General features: G+C 46.1%; 1 long non-coding RNA gene across 3 annotated transcripts in view; it reads left to right on the top strand.

Moving 5' to 3' along the window:
* LOC135918179 (uncharacterized) overlaps positions 1-16557 on the top strand; it is a 421347-nt gene that overhangs the window by 260214 nt on the left and 144576 nt on the right. For 2 of the 3 annotated variants that reach the window (XR_010569588.1, XR_010569590.1), the window contains exon 5: positions 9623-9748. The exons of the other annotated variant lie outside the window; for it this stretch is intronic. This is a non-coding gene — a long non-coding RNA (uncharacterized lncRNA). Of the gene's footprint in view, positions 1-9622; positions 9749-16557 lie in introns of those variants that run through there. 3 annotated transcript variants of the gene reach the window in all.

Raw genomic sequence — 16557 nt, 5'->3', positions numbered from 1 at the left:
ACACGCACCTGCTGTAGAGTGAAAGCTTTCGGACATCTGAAGGTTTAGGTGCTTTGGTAGAGCGCTTGAGAAGGAGAACTCTTCTCTTCTCCAGCCCCTCTGTCACCTTGTGGCGGCAGCGGGAAAGGGCTCCGGTGGTGGCAGAGGCTGTTTGCAGTCGCCTTTCGCGCTGGTGCTCACGCCGCTAGGGACCACACACATATGATGAATCCGCTTAAACGCCAGTACTGATGTACTGATTAAAGGCTGTGTTGCCTACAAAGTTGTCAAGAGAAACACAAAACACGCTACCAAAATGCTAACTGCGTCAAATACATACATGCCTTCAAAAGAACACAAAACACGCTACCAAACTGCTAACTGCGTCAAATACATACATGCCTTCAAGAGTACATTTCTTTAATAAAGCGAGAATCTTTCTAGAAACATGCGGCTATTCGCTTACATTGACAATCATCATACATGGTTTTTTGCACGTTTCCTGACCTTTTTTTATCAGTTCCTCAAATCCTTGAACGCTTCTGCAAGGTTCGTCAAGCTTCTATGTTATTCAGATCACTCACACTGTGCCATTGTTCTTGATCGAAAGCATATACAGGACAACAGGGTGGATAGGTGGGCTAGTTGGCAATGGATTTTTATAAAAACCTTGAGCACTATAAACACACAAGACGTAGAGAAGCAACACACACCACGCCTTGTAACGCATTCTTTTAAAAATTTTGAGCGCTATAAACACAGGATGTAGAGAAGCAACACACACCACGTGTGGTGTGTGTTGTTCCTCGACGTCTTGTGTATTTATAGCACTCAATGTTTTTATAAGCATGCATTACCAATTAACCCGCCTATCAATCTTTCTCCAATGCATTTCTATTATGCAGGACTCTTTTACATGTTTCAATCTCTGTCTTCAAGACCGCGCTATTTTAGCATCGTGGATAGCTGTGTCTACTTGCTGCGCACGGATTGCTTCGTGGCACCTACGACAAGGCGCGGGCCCAGCGGATGCGCAGCTGTTGTGCGGACGAATGAAGCCATCACATAGTCATTCGAAGAGGATTAGCGTCAGCGTTCGCTCCGACAGGTACAGGGAAGTCCGTTTTACAAGGACTAGCTGCAGGTCTGGTTCGTCCTCAAAGTTCAGCGAAGCCCGCACCATGGAACGTATGGTGGCTGGCGCAAGATATCGGACCAGATAACAGAGGTCCTATAAAACCACATCCGGCCGCAACTTCCAATCAAGAAGAGGCAACCTTCATCTGAGGCATGTGTCCTAAACTTGAGCGGCGTCCCGTTGCCCGAGAAGTTTCAGTATATTCTACGGAGAGGCCCCAAGTTCTCAGTGGAACCTTCCCCGTAATGTGTTGACGTAATCTCTACAGAAACTCGAAGCAATAAGCTTAAATTGAGGAATGGCCCTTTGGTAAATTTTACATTCCGACAACAAGTTCAGGGTTCTTAGTCCTGCTAAAGAAGGTTTTTTTGTTACCATTAATGAAGATGCCTTCGCCGACAAAGCCTTGGATCGAATTTCTGGGGAGGAATTTTAAACTAGGTTTGGTGAAAAGCAAGGATGTAAAAATGAGAGCCAAGCTTCTCTTGAAAAAGCTTAAGTTAGAAAAGCTTGGCTCGAGTTTTGAGAAAGCGAACGGTGTAGAACTAGAAATATGTCACTATTAAAACGCAGAAATCGGAAATGCCGTTTAGCGTAATTGTGCCGGAAAACAACGCCTAACAGCTAGCCGTGCCTAAGTACCTACAGAAGCACCTTTCTGCGTTAACTTTGACGTACTCTTTTTACGTTAATAACTCTGGCGCTATTGTGAGGTAACTTAACGACAATAGCCTTGCGGAATTCACAGCCTTCAGGATTGGCGTAATTGATCCTTATTCTTTGCCGCAAGACAAATCGTTAAGCCGTGCAGAAGGTTGTTTTGTAGAATCTCACGACGAACCTGCCTTTAGGAGGAGTCATGGTGTTTCGGTTGAGTCCTATTTTAGAAATCTTGACCTTCTACTGAAAATATATCTTCATTATTCGGCATGGACAACTGTATATGCATAAATCAAGTGTTTGTATAGATACTTGCGTGGCGCCAATAATAAGTTCTATTTTTCTTGGCGTGGTAGATAGTACTGTAATCACCAAACTTGAGCATGGTTTATTGGTCTTCAGATATGTGGACAATTATTTGATGTTTATTGACAAATCACGCGCGTCACAGAATAACAAAGATATTTTTGTTTGCTTTCAAAAAGAAGGCATGGGTCTAAAATTCCCATTCGAGCTTCCGAGTAATAATAGATTGCAGTTTCTTGGCGTGTGCATGAATGTTCATGCGGATCATGTTTGCTGACAGTACAATCCGCGATCTACAAAACTGGTTTCGGATTTCGCGTCGAGGCACTCAAAAAATGTAAAACGTGGAATTTTTCTGTCGTGCTTAGGCGTGGCCTCAGAATAAACTTGCGTGTACAAACTGAGCACGAGTTTCCGAATGCAAATGGAACGCCTTAAGGCTGCAGGTTACCCTATGCATTGTAAGGCCACGCAAGGCTACAGAAAGCAGCAACACAGGCATCTTAGTATCTTTGCAACGCAAGGCCTTATCATCTCGACAGAAAAATGTGCGTTCATCGCTTTTACGTGCAAACCGATGTCTCGTTATCCAGCATGCATCAACTGCCATCCTGTCGCCTACAAGAGAAATAATCAGTTTTTAGGCGTCATTGTTGACCGCGACCTTTCTCGGAGCCCTCAGGTTGCCCACTTGAAGAAGAAGCTCACATCTGTTGTTTACGTCTTCAAGTTCATCGCCGGCAAAACATGGGGATCGTCAGTGGGCTCCATGTTACAGATGTACCGAGCACTTTTTTTATTGGATTCCCACGCTATAGCTCTCCCGTGCTTGCTAAAACATGATAATCAAATCTTTGAGAACTTCGGAGCGTGCAAACATAGACACTACGTGTTTGCCTAGGCCTTCCGCGGAGTTCCTTAACAGCAGGAAGCGTTATAATGGCTAATCACGATCCGATGAGGATTTACATTGGCACCGACAGGCTTAGGGTCCATATTCGTCATGTTTGACGGTTGCAATCAAGCTCTCTAGCCTGCCTGCTTGCCTTCCTGAACGAGGTTCACATGCGTGATTCTCCAGCGTGGTCAGCATCCATCGTGCCTCCCTACCATCGGGCTTCACACCCTCAGCACATACAAGGAAGAAGGCATAAGGAAGACGATAACCTGCCTACTTTGGCCTTGAAGCAAGCAGCTCTGGATTGTTTGCACACTTTACACTTTGACCGAGTCCACATATATACGGATGGCTCTTCCACTCTGACCAGCTCCATCGGTGCAGTGGTTATACCATCACCATCGATAAGCATCCGATATAAGATTTCCCACGTGACAACATCGACCCGTTCGGAGCTTGCTGCCCTCCAAAGTGCCGTTGATTATATTAATGACAAACTGGCTAATTGGTGGGAAACACTTTGCGACTCATAAGTAGCCTTACAATTTCTTCTGTCAGCTCCTCGGGGCAGATCCTGTGAACAACTCGTGTCGTAGTAGCGAGAAATGCAGTATCATGTGATCGTGAAAGGGCACAATGTCGTGTTTCAGAGGCTTCCGGGCCATTGCGGTATCTCAGGCAACGACCTCGCTGACAAATCTGCTAGGAAAGCACACGAAGGAAAAACCCTTGTTTCTGTACCTTTATCGCGGACTGACGCAGCCCAACACTTAAGCAAGCTAGCGCACCGCATGACACCGGAGAAGAGGCACACACCTGAACTCAGCCAACATCAATTGCATTCCCTCGACCCATGTATGCAAATGTGGCTGTTCCTGGGCTTACGTGACAGGAGGAAACAATGCCATGCCGCGCACACTTGGGCGTCGCATTTACCAATGCATATACGTGTTTGATTAGAATGGCTGATAGCACCGAGTGCAGTGCATGCGGTGTCCAAGAGATTATAGAATATCTACTGTGCTACTACCCATCTTTTTTACAGTTAAAGACCTAACCTCCACAGAGCTCTAAATCAGTTAGGTAGAAAATCGTTCACCTTGAACAAGATCTTCGGACCACAGCCTCGCATATCGCAGCCACAAAATCTCTGCTGCGACATTTGAAAACTATTGGAATAATTCCCCATCTGTCATCCGGACTGAGTGACCCATCGATATCCCCAGTGGACTGTCTCTGCTTCTTTAAATCTTTACCTCGCCTTTTATTTTTCCCAGTGTAGGGTAGCCAACCAGGCTAAGTCCTCGCTAACCCCCCTGTCTTCCATTTATCATTTGCTCTCTCTCTCATCAAATCAGTTTGTGAAAACCTCGTGCGCATTGCAAAGCAAGGCGCCGTCCATCTGCTCAAAATGAAGCAAATAATAATTGGCAGTTATTCCCGGCGTACATGAAATTTCACACGGCCTAACAAAATGTGGCAAAGCGTTATGGCATTCGGGTGGCATTTGCTGCACTACACACGCTTAGTCGCATTTGTCACATAGTGCAGAGGAGGGCACATGCCACGTCATTCGGCGATAGAAAATGCAGCCACAAACATTTCAGTCATTTTGTCCATTGTGTTTCAAGGGCAGTACATAAGATCCTCCTAGGCTGTGGTCGTAGGTACATTGGCTGAAGATTGTAAGTCGCGTCCTTCTATACCCATCTTCGAAAACATGGCCATTTTGTTTCGTCACCCTTACCAAACCACACGAGAAATTTCAGAAGCCTATCATATCCCCAAGAATGCCGCACAGTGTGTGAGCCAATCCACTCATTAATGCATGACAGATAATTTAGTTTCGTTATCGATGTTAACATGTGCCTGGCATGTATGCTTGCTTTCTATCTCGTCTGAGATATCTTGGCGCGATAATAGACCGCAGCCTTTCTTGGACCAAACATGTTACTGCGCTTAGGGCTAAACTGACCAACTTCATACACGTTCTTCGTGTAATATCAGGACTGAGATGGGGCCCCTCTGAGCGAAGTTTGCTCCAAGTGTACCAGGCACTTTTTGTGGGCTACATACGCTACAGCATGCCTGTGTTATCTAACATGGGGTCATCTTGTATACGCACGCTGGAGAGCCTTCAGGCACAAGCACTACGAATATATGTCTTGGCTTGCCACGCTGCACGTCAACTGAGGGGCACAATAGCGGAAGCACAGGCTTGTCCTATCGACATATACAGGTCTTGTGAACCTGTGCGAACCTATCTTCGCCTGCTAACCAGACACTCACACCATCCACTGTCAACACTTCCAAGCACCAACCTTGACTGTGCTTTTTCTAAAGCTATTGCATGTCACGCAAGCATTGTACCTGCAAGATTACAGGCCACCGACATCCCCGTGACACCTCCATGGACATTGCCAAGACCACTAGTGAGGCTTCAGATACCCGGAATTAAGAAGAAATCTGAAGTTTCCTCCATTGGCTTGAGGCAGCTCACCCTGTCCCATATATATAGATCATATAGTGGGACTGTACAGGTACACACCGATGGTTCGGTCACGCCATCTGCCACAACAGCCGCATTTGTCATCCCACAACTTGGAATTACTCAACGATTTCGATTAGACCACAAATCGACATCTACGGCTGCAGAACTTGCGGGAATACGAGAGGCTGTCCGTTTTATGAGAACGCAGACACCCCATAAATGGACAATATTGTGCCATGCCAAATCAGCGCTACAGGCGCTAAAATACTTTTTTAAGAAAGGACCATACTATCTGCTCGTGCTGTAAATCGTCGAACTTTATCACAGTGCCGAGTTAAGTGGCCACGTGATTACCTTTCAATGGATGCCTAGCCATTGTGGTGTCTTTGGTAATGAACTCGCTGACAGTGAGGCAAGATCGGCCTCCTCTTCCTCTGATGAAGTACGGATTGCCTACTCGCGACCTGACACCAACTCCCTGATCAAGGCACTCATGCAGGACCTTACAAAGGCTTACAGAGCCCACTCTGATAATATTCACAGACGTCTACATACGATTGACCCAGACGGTAAATTCTGTTTGCACCTGAAGCTTACACGGAGCAAAACATCATTGCTACACAGGATTCGGCTCGGCGTTGCTTTCACCCGTCGGTACGCACACCTCATCGGCCAATCGAACAACCCTGATTGCCACTGCCAGATGCCCGAACCACTGCAACACGTACTGTGCGACTGCCCAGCATATATGCTGGAGCGAAGGTCGTTAGACAGTTTCCTAGCCAGCGTTGGCAGACAACTACTGTCAGAGGAAGCTATCCTCGGCCCATGGCCTGACACTGCAATTTCAGTGCGTGCAACAAAAGTATTGTTGAAGTTCCTGCAGGATACCAAGCTCGATGAGCGGCTCTAGAGAAGCAACTGTCTCATGTACATAAGCACTCACCACTTCTCTTATCATCATCATCCATCCCAATACTTTCACTCCCCTTCCCTCTTCCCCAGTGCAGAGTAGCAGACTAGAGCGCACTAGCTCAGGTCGACCTCTCGGTCCTTCCTATCAATAAATTCTATTCATTCGTTCTACCTCGTCTTGACATGCGCGATCCGTCTATTTTCTATATATGTAATTTTTCTATACGTGTGATAAATATCATTTTTGAGTAGAGCACGTCTGTTGCGTGTGTTCTTCTCTACGTCGTGTGTATTTAGGGTGCTCAAAGCTTTTAAGAATGCATTTATAGTATGTGCGCTTGTATGTGCTTTTAATGACATTCACGCCCGTGGCAATGACATGGTGCCGGTGAAGCAGTGATAGAGCAGAGCAAAAGACGAATGCCGCTTTCTTAAGGCCCGTTTCACTCAGGGAAATCGCGCTTTCCTAACACTGGAGACACTTATGGTCGATTCTCCATAGAAAGGCGTAGAACGTGTAAAAAAGCATGCCACACTGTTTTCTTTTTTTTTGGTGTCCTTAATATTTTCGCAATGAAGATGTCTGGAAGCATCCAGTTATTCGAACCTGGTCCACCACATTGAAGGTGGCAGGTGCCTGCGTCCGTGTGGGTGTCCTATTGCGGATTTTTCACGCCGCAATGAGCACGGGCTTTTGTTTACTTTCGGCATTCGTTCAATCGTGTATGCTATAAATGTGCATCCTTAACTATAATATTCATTATAGAGGTGCCTTTACGAGCCCCGAGCGACTACTTTTTTCAAGCTGTTCTTGCGTCTTAGTGAGACCTTGGAGGTAAGCCGGAAACATGAAACATTTTATATCAGCACACAACTTTATTTTAGGCTCTTTTTTATGCTTATACACATATTGATACGATATAGCTAGAGCAGAACGAGGGGCGTCTGTCATTGAAGAATCAAAGTGTTGGTGTGGCAACCCTCTCATCGTTTGATCTGTAAATAAACACATCCCATCGTAACAGATCGCAGTGCTACGCTAGAGCTCAGAAAAAGGACGGATGAAGAGAAGTCGGAAGCGCGTTTGTCGTATAGCGAAATCCATGTGCCCAGTGATCGCGTCATTCTGCATAGCATGGAGCACGTGACGTCGCAAGTTTTCAGGAAAGACTGAGGGGAGGCAGACACCATAAAGAGTGTAATTGGTTTTCTAGAGCAGGTCCTTTTGCAGAGAAAAAAAAGTCACTGTTACTTGCTGGCGAAGTCGCCGAAGTGAAGATGGCATCTAGGATGTGGTCGCTGCGCTGCTCTTCCCGGGATTTGATTAGAGCAGATACTACACTTACGCGTCATAAACGCCTTTCTCACTGACGGCGTTATTCGTGTCCGTCTAGCGCGTGCTGTTAGCAAGGAGAGACAAATTTCTCGTGGTGTCCTACCGGGACTTGCCCTCTTTCTCTGCTGCTTAACATTGGTTTCGCAATTCGCCCAAATGCTGTAGGCTGCCGCTGCCTGCCGCTCAGAATCTTAAGATATGGGAAAATGTGTATCTGGCTCTCAAGACAAAGTCACAAGCGTGTAGCACGTATTTCGCAAGAACAATTCCTTCTGTACAGACTATTCCTACACACTTGATCAGTCAATAGCAACACGTTTTTATGCTCTTTTCTGGACTAAGACGGAAGGCTATGTGGCTGCAGCTGAACTTGGGAAGTCATTCAATCCGACTTCCTGCGGTCGGTTTCCTGGTGTCATCCTGGACAGCAGATTCTTATAGTGACGAGCTGTGGATTATGCATCAGAAGTGTCACTGCAGCGGCCTTCTGCATTCCAGCTAATTGTCAGCACGCAAAGCGGCAGCCGCCAAAGCTCGACGCTAAAACTACAGAACACTCTAGTGACTTACCGGATCCTTTATCAAATTCTGCAGACGTGCTGATTAGAGACCCCTTATGAACGCCTAAAAATAATACGTAGGAAGGTCTACACTCGATTTTTTGGCATTCCACAGGCAGATTTAAGAAAGTAAGTTATACACGAGGCCCATTCCTTACCGCCACATCATAGGGAATTCCAAGTGCTGTGGACCCAAGTACTCTGATTGGGTAAGTCCTTCCCCAGAAAAGCCCTACTCAGTACACTGAACACGAGGCACCGATCCCACTTATGGGCTCCATTAAACAACTTAGGCGTCCTCGACCTCAAGAGTCCGAATCCAAAGAACGACATGTTTCATCCTGGTTCCTTCAGGTTGTAATTTACGACTGTAATATCCCTGAATGGCAGTCCAACAGGTTGATACCTTCCTCAGAGGCTCGCTTTTGGGTGTTCGAGCACTTGCACGCAAATTTTGCCAACTGCGTCCCTGTACACACGGACAGATCTCCCAGCGTTGATTCTTAGAGCAGTGCACCTGCATATTGACTACTTCCTCTCGATGTTGCTTAGTCTGGTCGTTTAAACTGCTTACTCCTTTCGAATTGCTGCTCCTTTTCACAAACTGACGATCGGACCCGCGCAGGAAGTCATCTTAATCCGGGCCCCAACCAATAGGTAGAACTATGGAGGTAGGAAAATTTGCATCTATATTCTGTGCGCTGTTCTGACACTGCGCTATTTGAAATCCTGATGGCGATATAAGATTCAAATTAGCGTGAGAATGTTAGGCTAATCGAAGCCGTGGGACGTGGTGTTTGCTTGCCGTGTCTTCTAGAAGAATGTGACTGATTGTGAGGCAGAAGACAGCCGCATGCCTCTCAGTCCTTTTATTCTCGTCTTTTAGTAGTAGCATTATTACTTTATTCTAAGCCAAACACAGGGCGTCTGCGCTCTTTACTTACGCTCAATTCTTTTAAGGCACGACCAAACTACATTTTGCCATATTTGTAAAGCACGGCGTGCGCTGACCCGGAACAATTTATGCCGAGTGGAGCCGAAGAAGTCTTTGCATTTAAATAGAAGAAGGCGCGTTGATGTTAGCTTCAGGCCGGCTCACTTGAGGGACTAAACCAATTAGGTATTGAACTGTGTTCTTGCTTGGTGTAGCGGCTGTCTACGAGTATAGTGTCGCGGTTTGGCGTCTGCACTGTTATCACAAAGGTCTGCCAAGTCCGAAGTCTCAATTAGTGAGCACTTCATTTTAGAAGTATGGTGATTCGGGCAAGTTGGAAGCTTTCTTTTTTACTGTTTTTCGTCCGTTTGCGCGCTCCTTACAATGTTTCCTTTTTAAATGCAGTTATTGGAAACAAAGAATGGATCGTTCCAATGCTCGCCGAGCCCGTGGTGGTGGTGGCCCCGGGTTTCGTGGTGTGCCTCCAAGCAGGTTCTGTTGTTATTCAGTGGAATCACTGAAATAAGTCGCTGAAAAGTGTCAAGGTAAAATATCGCTGGATCCTTTCGCATGTTGGTATCATTGCTAATGAAAGGGTGGATGTCCTCGCTAATGAAACTTTTTCCAAGCAATTATAGGTGAGAGCTCCGCAGAATGACCAGCCTGCTAAAGAGGCTATTCGTTAACACTGCCGTTCGCTTTGGAAACCACCGCAACAGCCCTGCGTCATAAAGAGATTTAGCCCCACAGAAGCCACCCTCCTATACCGAGTAAGAACACGATCGGCCTAAACGCCTGCAAGGATGTTCAGTTAGCGGTACTGCTTCTCCATCGTGTACCGAGTGCAATGAAGTGAGCGACGTCTAAAATTTATTCTGTTCTCGCAACCGCTAATGTTAATAAAGGAAGAGACATCTTGACAGCATGAGAAGAAGAGGTTTTCCTCACGAACGTGTCCAAGGGAACTCTTCTCGGATTTACCGCGTATGGTACTCAAGAAAATGGCATGCATTCTTCTCTCATTTCTGTGAGAGAGAAGACTTAGGGACACAAGGGGACATATTGTGCAAAGAAAGAGGAGCTCAGGCTGTGAAATAGCCTGCCAAGTCTGTTAGGCTAACCCTGAATGTGGAAACACCATCACCACCTTCACTTTCACCACCCGGAAAGTGGCGAGGTCACGAAAGAGAATGTCGATGATGGCCAGGAAGTTGTCTAAATCATCGGTGTCAGATGCAGTCATTGGTACAGGGAGTCTGGAAAATACATTCAGTACGTGTATATTTCGTTCAGCTCATGGAAATTTTACTTCCCCATTTTCCTCCTTCCCTAGACTCTCCGTGCGTCTTGTAATGATGGCGGCAATTTTCTGCACTGTCTGATGTTCTACTACAGGTGTACGGACTGCTCATGCAGGGTAGTGGCTCTCCGAAATGTACCAAGCGTGCACGAGAGTGCAGGATAAGACAAGTTGTATTTCCGCTTCTGCAAACTGTTTGCTTTATGTAATACCTTTACTAATGCCACTTACTCTTCAATACCAACATTCACTGCATCGTTCAAACGACGCACTTCAATCTCTGTAAATCCCATCAGTACTCGGAATACGAGTGTTTCTTAGCCGCTTTCGATAAAAGCCCCTGTTCCCCGCCCAGTCCAACTGCTCCGTTTCGGGCATTAGTTATCCTTCCGACCTTGCTCAGTTTTGTTCCATTCCTGTCTTGACTCATGTGCTTCTGACATTTCTTGTGATAGTGTTTTCTTGTCTCCCCTAGGTTCAGTGCTTAGCATTGCAGGTCGGACTCGCAAATCCGCTGTTATAGGCTCTTTATTTTGTTCCTTTCTCTTGCAGCTACGCCAATGCGCCAAGAGAAGGAAAAGAAGGGAAAAAGCCAGTGGTGTTCGCTGCTTTTCTTGGTCTGATTACAAAGCAGACAAGGAACAAAGGTTTTTCCAGATCCATTGCAAACGCTTGTTTGGCTGTCTTTGTACGTTGCTGGGAGCTATAGAATGGGCCTGCCCCTGCGTCTGGGATTAATGTGCAAGCCGCCCTTAGGCGGAGGCGGTTGACCTGTCTGTCAAGGCAAGCTGGCTGCCATCTTCGAAATGAGAACGAGTTAGACCTGATCGAGAGAGCACTTAACGTAAATGCTTGGATTTGCCGTAATGGCTGTAGTAATGCATGAGGACAAGTAATGCATGTGAAGCGAGTCGGTATGAGAGAGGGACGCCTGGCTAGTTTTTTCTTTCTCTCTTTATATGCCGCAAACGTTAGAATAAAAGCAGGGGTGCCTGCACATTTACAACCAAAGAGATACGTATTAGATATATACATGTTTCTCGCAGCATTTGAAAATGAAATGAACTGCTACAATTAAAATATCTCCCTGGCCGCTACCATGAGATGCTTTGAGTAAGAGGTATATTTATCTATCAGCGAGGTGAGGACTGCAGCAGGGTACCAACAGTGTAGCTCCCGATTTATCTAACGAGTAAGGTGTTTGCAACGTATGTGAAGGCGAAATGCGTTGCCTCAACGCTTTGGGTTTATTTTAACTCACGAGATGCGGACTTTCTCTTTCCAGTGCTTGTTATTGCTACCTTTTCGAATCCAGTGTTTAGCGATTTACAACTTAAAGGTGCAAAACATAAAAAGAAACAATAAAAGGAAACTATCCAATAAAGCACAGCCCGCCACCAAATATTTGCTGTTTCTTGTGGTCTCGACCGCTCATTTAAACTCAACTAACCATCCCTTTTCCTTGAGGCACTAAGTGCGCACAAGTACTGGCATGCTTGGGTGGACTTCAAACTTTAGTCGTGTGCATATTAGTGATAGCACATTTTCCAATGAGTAAGGCAGCTTGGAAGGATCAGGTAACAGCAGATTTGTTGAAGGCAGATTGTTCTAGAAGAACTGGCCACCCTGTTTACGCAATGCCTCATGACCTCGAGCGCACCGAAATCTTGGAAGAACGCCAACATAATCTTAATCCAGAAGGAAGGGGACGCTAAAGATTAGAAAAATTATGGACCGATCAGCTTACTGTCCGTTGCCTACAAAGTATTTACTAAGGTAATCGCGAATAGGATCACGAATACCTTGGACTTTTGTCAACCAAAGGACCAGGCAGGATTTCGTAAAGGCTGCTCAACAATAGACCATATTCACACTATCATGCAGGTCATACAGAAATGTGGGGATTATAACGATCCCTTATATATAGCTTTCATTGATTACGAGAAAGCGTTTGATTCAGTCGAAACCTCAGCAGTCATGCAGGCATTACGGACACAGGGTGTAGATGAGCCATATGTAAAAATACTGAACGATATCTAGAGCGGCTCCACAGCTACCGTAGTCCTCCATAAAGAAAGCAACAAAATACCAATAAAAAAGGGCGTCAGGCTGGGAGATACGATCTTTCCAATGATATTCACAGCGTGTTTACAGGAAGTATTCAGAGACCTAGATTGGGGAGAAGTGTGGATAAGAGTTAATGGAGAATACCTTAGTAACTTGCGATTAGCTGATGATTTTGCCTTGCTTAGTAACTCAGGGGACCAATTGCTATGCATGCTCGCTGACCTGGTCAGGCAAAATAGAAGGGGGGGTCTAAAGATTATTCTGCAGAACACTGAAGTCGTGTTTAACAGTATCGAGAGAGAACAGCAGTTTACGATAGGTAGCGAGGCAATGGGCGTGGTAAGGGAATACATCTACTTAGGGCAGCTAGTGACTGCGGATCCAGATCATGAAGCTGAAATAATAAGAAGAATAAAAATGGGCTGGAGTGCGGTTGGCCGGCATTCTGAAATCATGAACAGCAGGTTGCCATTATCCCTCGAGAGAAAAGTGTATAACAGCTGTGTCTTACCAGTACTCACGTATGGGGCAGAAATCTGGAGGCTTACGAAAAGGATTCTACTTAAATTGAGGACGACGCAACGAGCTGTGGAAAGAAGAATGATGGGTGTAACGTTAAGGGATAAGAAAAGAGCAGATTGGGTGAGGGAACAAACTCGAGGTAATGACATTTCAGTTGAAATCAAGAAAAATAAAAGGGCATAGGTAGGGCATGTAATGATGAGCGAAGATAACCGATGGTCATTAAGGGTTACGCACTGGGTTGCAAGAAAAGGGAAGCGTAGCACGGGGGCGGCAGAAAGTTAGGTGGACGGATGAGATTAAGAAGTTTGCAGGGACAACATGGCCACAATTAGCACATGATCGGGGTAGTTGGAGAAGTTTGGGAGAGGCCCTTGCCCTGCAGAAGGCGTAGCGAGGCTGATGATGATAATTGATGATCACGATGATTAAGTGCTGTCCCACAACTCTTGGACATAACCTAGACCTCACTTTTATCAACGGTAACAAATTTGCTTCGATAGAGCTCACATGTGTAGAAGAATCTACGGATGGGTCGAGAATTCTAAGTCAATTTTGCAGAAGCCCGCAAGGGGGAGGAAGACTCATCAAAGTAAAAGATTCACCGACAGTTACGATGCTCCCGACTGCGAAATTCGAGGGTAAGTCTATACGTGTTTGAATTTAGCGTGTCAATATTTTGTATTATAATTATATAGGTACACAGTGTTCATTCAGCAGATAACGGTTTGAGCAGTGTCTCTGGCGCCAACAATCTGTCTTGTGCGGCACATTGCAAAGGGAGCGAAGTGTGGCGCGACTGCCTCGCTAATCGGGAGATTGCGAGAGGCAGCGCGTGGCTGACGCGTGCACGTGATTCAGAGCAACAACCGCACTTAGACCTCTGCTAATACAGCACTTCGTTTCCACGCAGATGACGCGCGCTACTACGACGCCATATCGTAGCCGTCGTCACCTCACAGCCCGACTTGCACGGCACTACGTTTTTGTTCTCACGCTTTCGTACCACCAACGACGAGAGCGCCCCTTCGTTGCGGGGAAATCAATCTACCAATGTCAGTCGTAACAACACCCAGGAAAGGGTCACATCTATAGCTTTAATAGTAGGCCTTCGCCGTCACCCTTTGAAGGATCATTGACCTCTGTCTCACGCTGTTGACGTGGACTGACCTCAGCAGCTCTCGCCGCAGACGAGGGTAGCCCTATCCACCTCGCGCCACTTTGCGACCCCGCCTCCCCACCATACTGAAGCGCAGATGAGATCGCCCACGCGGCTGATCGCCGCTGCCGCTGGCAATTCAGCGCCTGCGCAGGCGGTCTCCCCTCCGCTCCTCCTCATCTTTCCGCCTTATGCGTTCACTTTAACCTCCACCTCCGCTTTCTTCCTTGCGCTTTCTACGCTCTAGCCCCCGCGAGAGCGAAGAGAGCTCTGGTGGGGACGAGAGGACTCTTTTTTTTTCATTCCCCCTGGGCACCGCGTTCCCTCCTATCTTTTGCAGTGGTCGTTCGCTCGGGTGCGCCAGGAACGCCAACGCTCACCGCAGGAATGGCTGCCTAAGAGCAGCGCTTTAAAAGATTTAAGATTATGGGGTTTTACGTGCCAAAACCACTTTCTGATTACGAGGCACGCCGTAGTGGAGGACTCCGGAAATTTCGACCACCTGGGGTTCTTTAACGTGCTCCTAAATCTAAGTACACGGGTGTTTTCGCATTTCGCCCCCATCGAAATGCGGCCGCCGTGGCCGGGATTCGATCCCGCGACCTCGTGCTCAGCAGCCCAACACCATAGCCACTGAGCAACCACAGCGGGTCGCTTTAAAACAGTCACAGCATAAAACCGCGATGCCATGCATAAACATCTATGACACACAGGCTTACTATGAGAAGGACGTAAAGCTGATCTGTATATGCTTTCCGCTTAAAAGGTGCATTCAGGCAAACGTTATTTGCAACTGGAGCTTTTCCATGCTATCCTGTCTTTCCCTAGCGAACAGGAGCAAATGATATTAAAATATGGCGCCAATAAATGCAGTCAGAAAAATAGCTATAGCCAGACACTACTTCATTTGCCTGCATTCTGAAGTGCCACAGACACCACATTCCGGGACAAGCGGCTGAACTTCCGGTGCCTCTACAAGCTGGCGTAGCAAGCAGGGGTGATGCGCCACCCAGCAATCCTGACGCGCTAGTGCAGCAGCAGGTGTTCCGATTCGCCCGCTCTGCTCTGTGGCGGCGTGCTCGTACGTGGCCATCGCAATCAATTGGAATTTAGGCGCCGTTTTGCTGCTACAGACGCCGGATTTTTCGCTCAATGGGCCATTTGATCCGGGAACATAAAACATAAGTATACCACAATATAACGCTTGCTGCTTCGCTTACTTTTGGCGTTCACTTTACTTTAAAGTAGAGTCGCTGAAACAACAAATTTAACGTCGTTCTGTTTGAGAGACATCAAATCTGTAAAGGGAAATTCGTAAAAAGAAACATTGATAAAAAGACAGACGACGAATTAATCCTCATTTTTCTCATTGTTAGGGTTTTAGTATCGCTTCTTTTTTGTTGTTGTTCTTGCTTTTCTGAACGGCCTCGTCTCACTGTTACGTCTTCGTAGGTAATGTATGCAGTTAATCTAACGAGAACAGAAAATAGGTACTGGGCAATTTATTCAGTTTTCTACTACACCAATGTTCTGCCTGCTCTTGTACATTTTATTGCTTTGGAGCTGAATCCACTTTCTGCAAGAACTGACAGTTCACTGTGCAAGCGCCGACAGAGTGGTCTTCGATCCACTTCACTCTATTCAATCTCAGAACAATGTTCTTGCCATTTTGCTCACGTCGAGGCTTTGGGTAATATTTTTTTTTTCTTTAGAAGAGCTTAGTCAGTGCTGCTTACGGTAAGCAGCATGTGGCGCTGCCTGTCGCTCGCCCGCGAAGCTTTTTGATTTTTTGCGATTTACTAGCCAACATTTTCTACCACTGTAAAATTCTGTAAAGCGAGATTAGTTTTTGCTGCTGTGATAATACCTTGCACAAGGTTATTTGAAATAAAATTCAACACTGTACATTTCTACGATGCATAACCCGCTCTTCGCCCTCTCTTAAGTAGTCTGCCGCAGCCTATTTCGCATACAGATTCGATGCAGTATCTCAATAGGTTCCACGGAAAAGTTCGAACAATGAAAGTTTATTTTTTATGGACAGATTGAGACACCTATGAACCGGGATACTGAGAATAAAGTACTTTATAGAAGCAGCAGTTATATAGTGGAGGATATATACATTGAAGCCTAATAGTTTCAGCATATGTCAAGAAATCGGCGGACTTTCAAACATTGTTCATGGCCTTTGTTTTGCTTCAAAATAGGACACTTTGCATTTATTGCGCCACAGCTTCAAACGCATCACTGACAAACGCACCCAACTTTTACACAATCACCTTTCCTGGAAGC

This window comes from Dermacentor albipictus, chromosome 1, assembly GCF_038994185.2.
Source record: "Dermacentor albipictus isolate Rhodes 1998 colony chromosome 1, USDA_Dalb.pri_finalv2, whole genome shotgun sequence".
NCBI lineage: Eukaryota > Metazoa > Arthropoda > Arachnida > Ixodida > Ixodidae > Dermacentor > Dermacentor albipictus.
The sequence above is the reverse complement of the archived record's forward strand: the minus strand, read 5'-3'. Positions and strand labels throughout refer to the sequence as shown.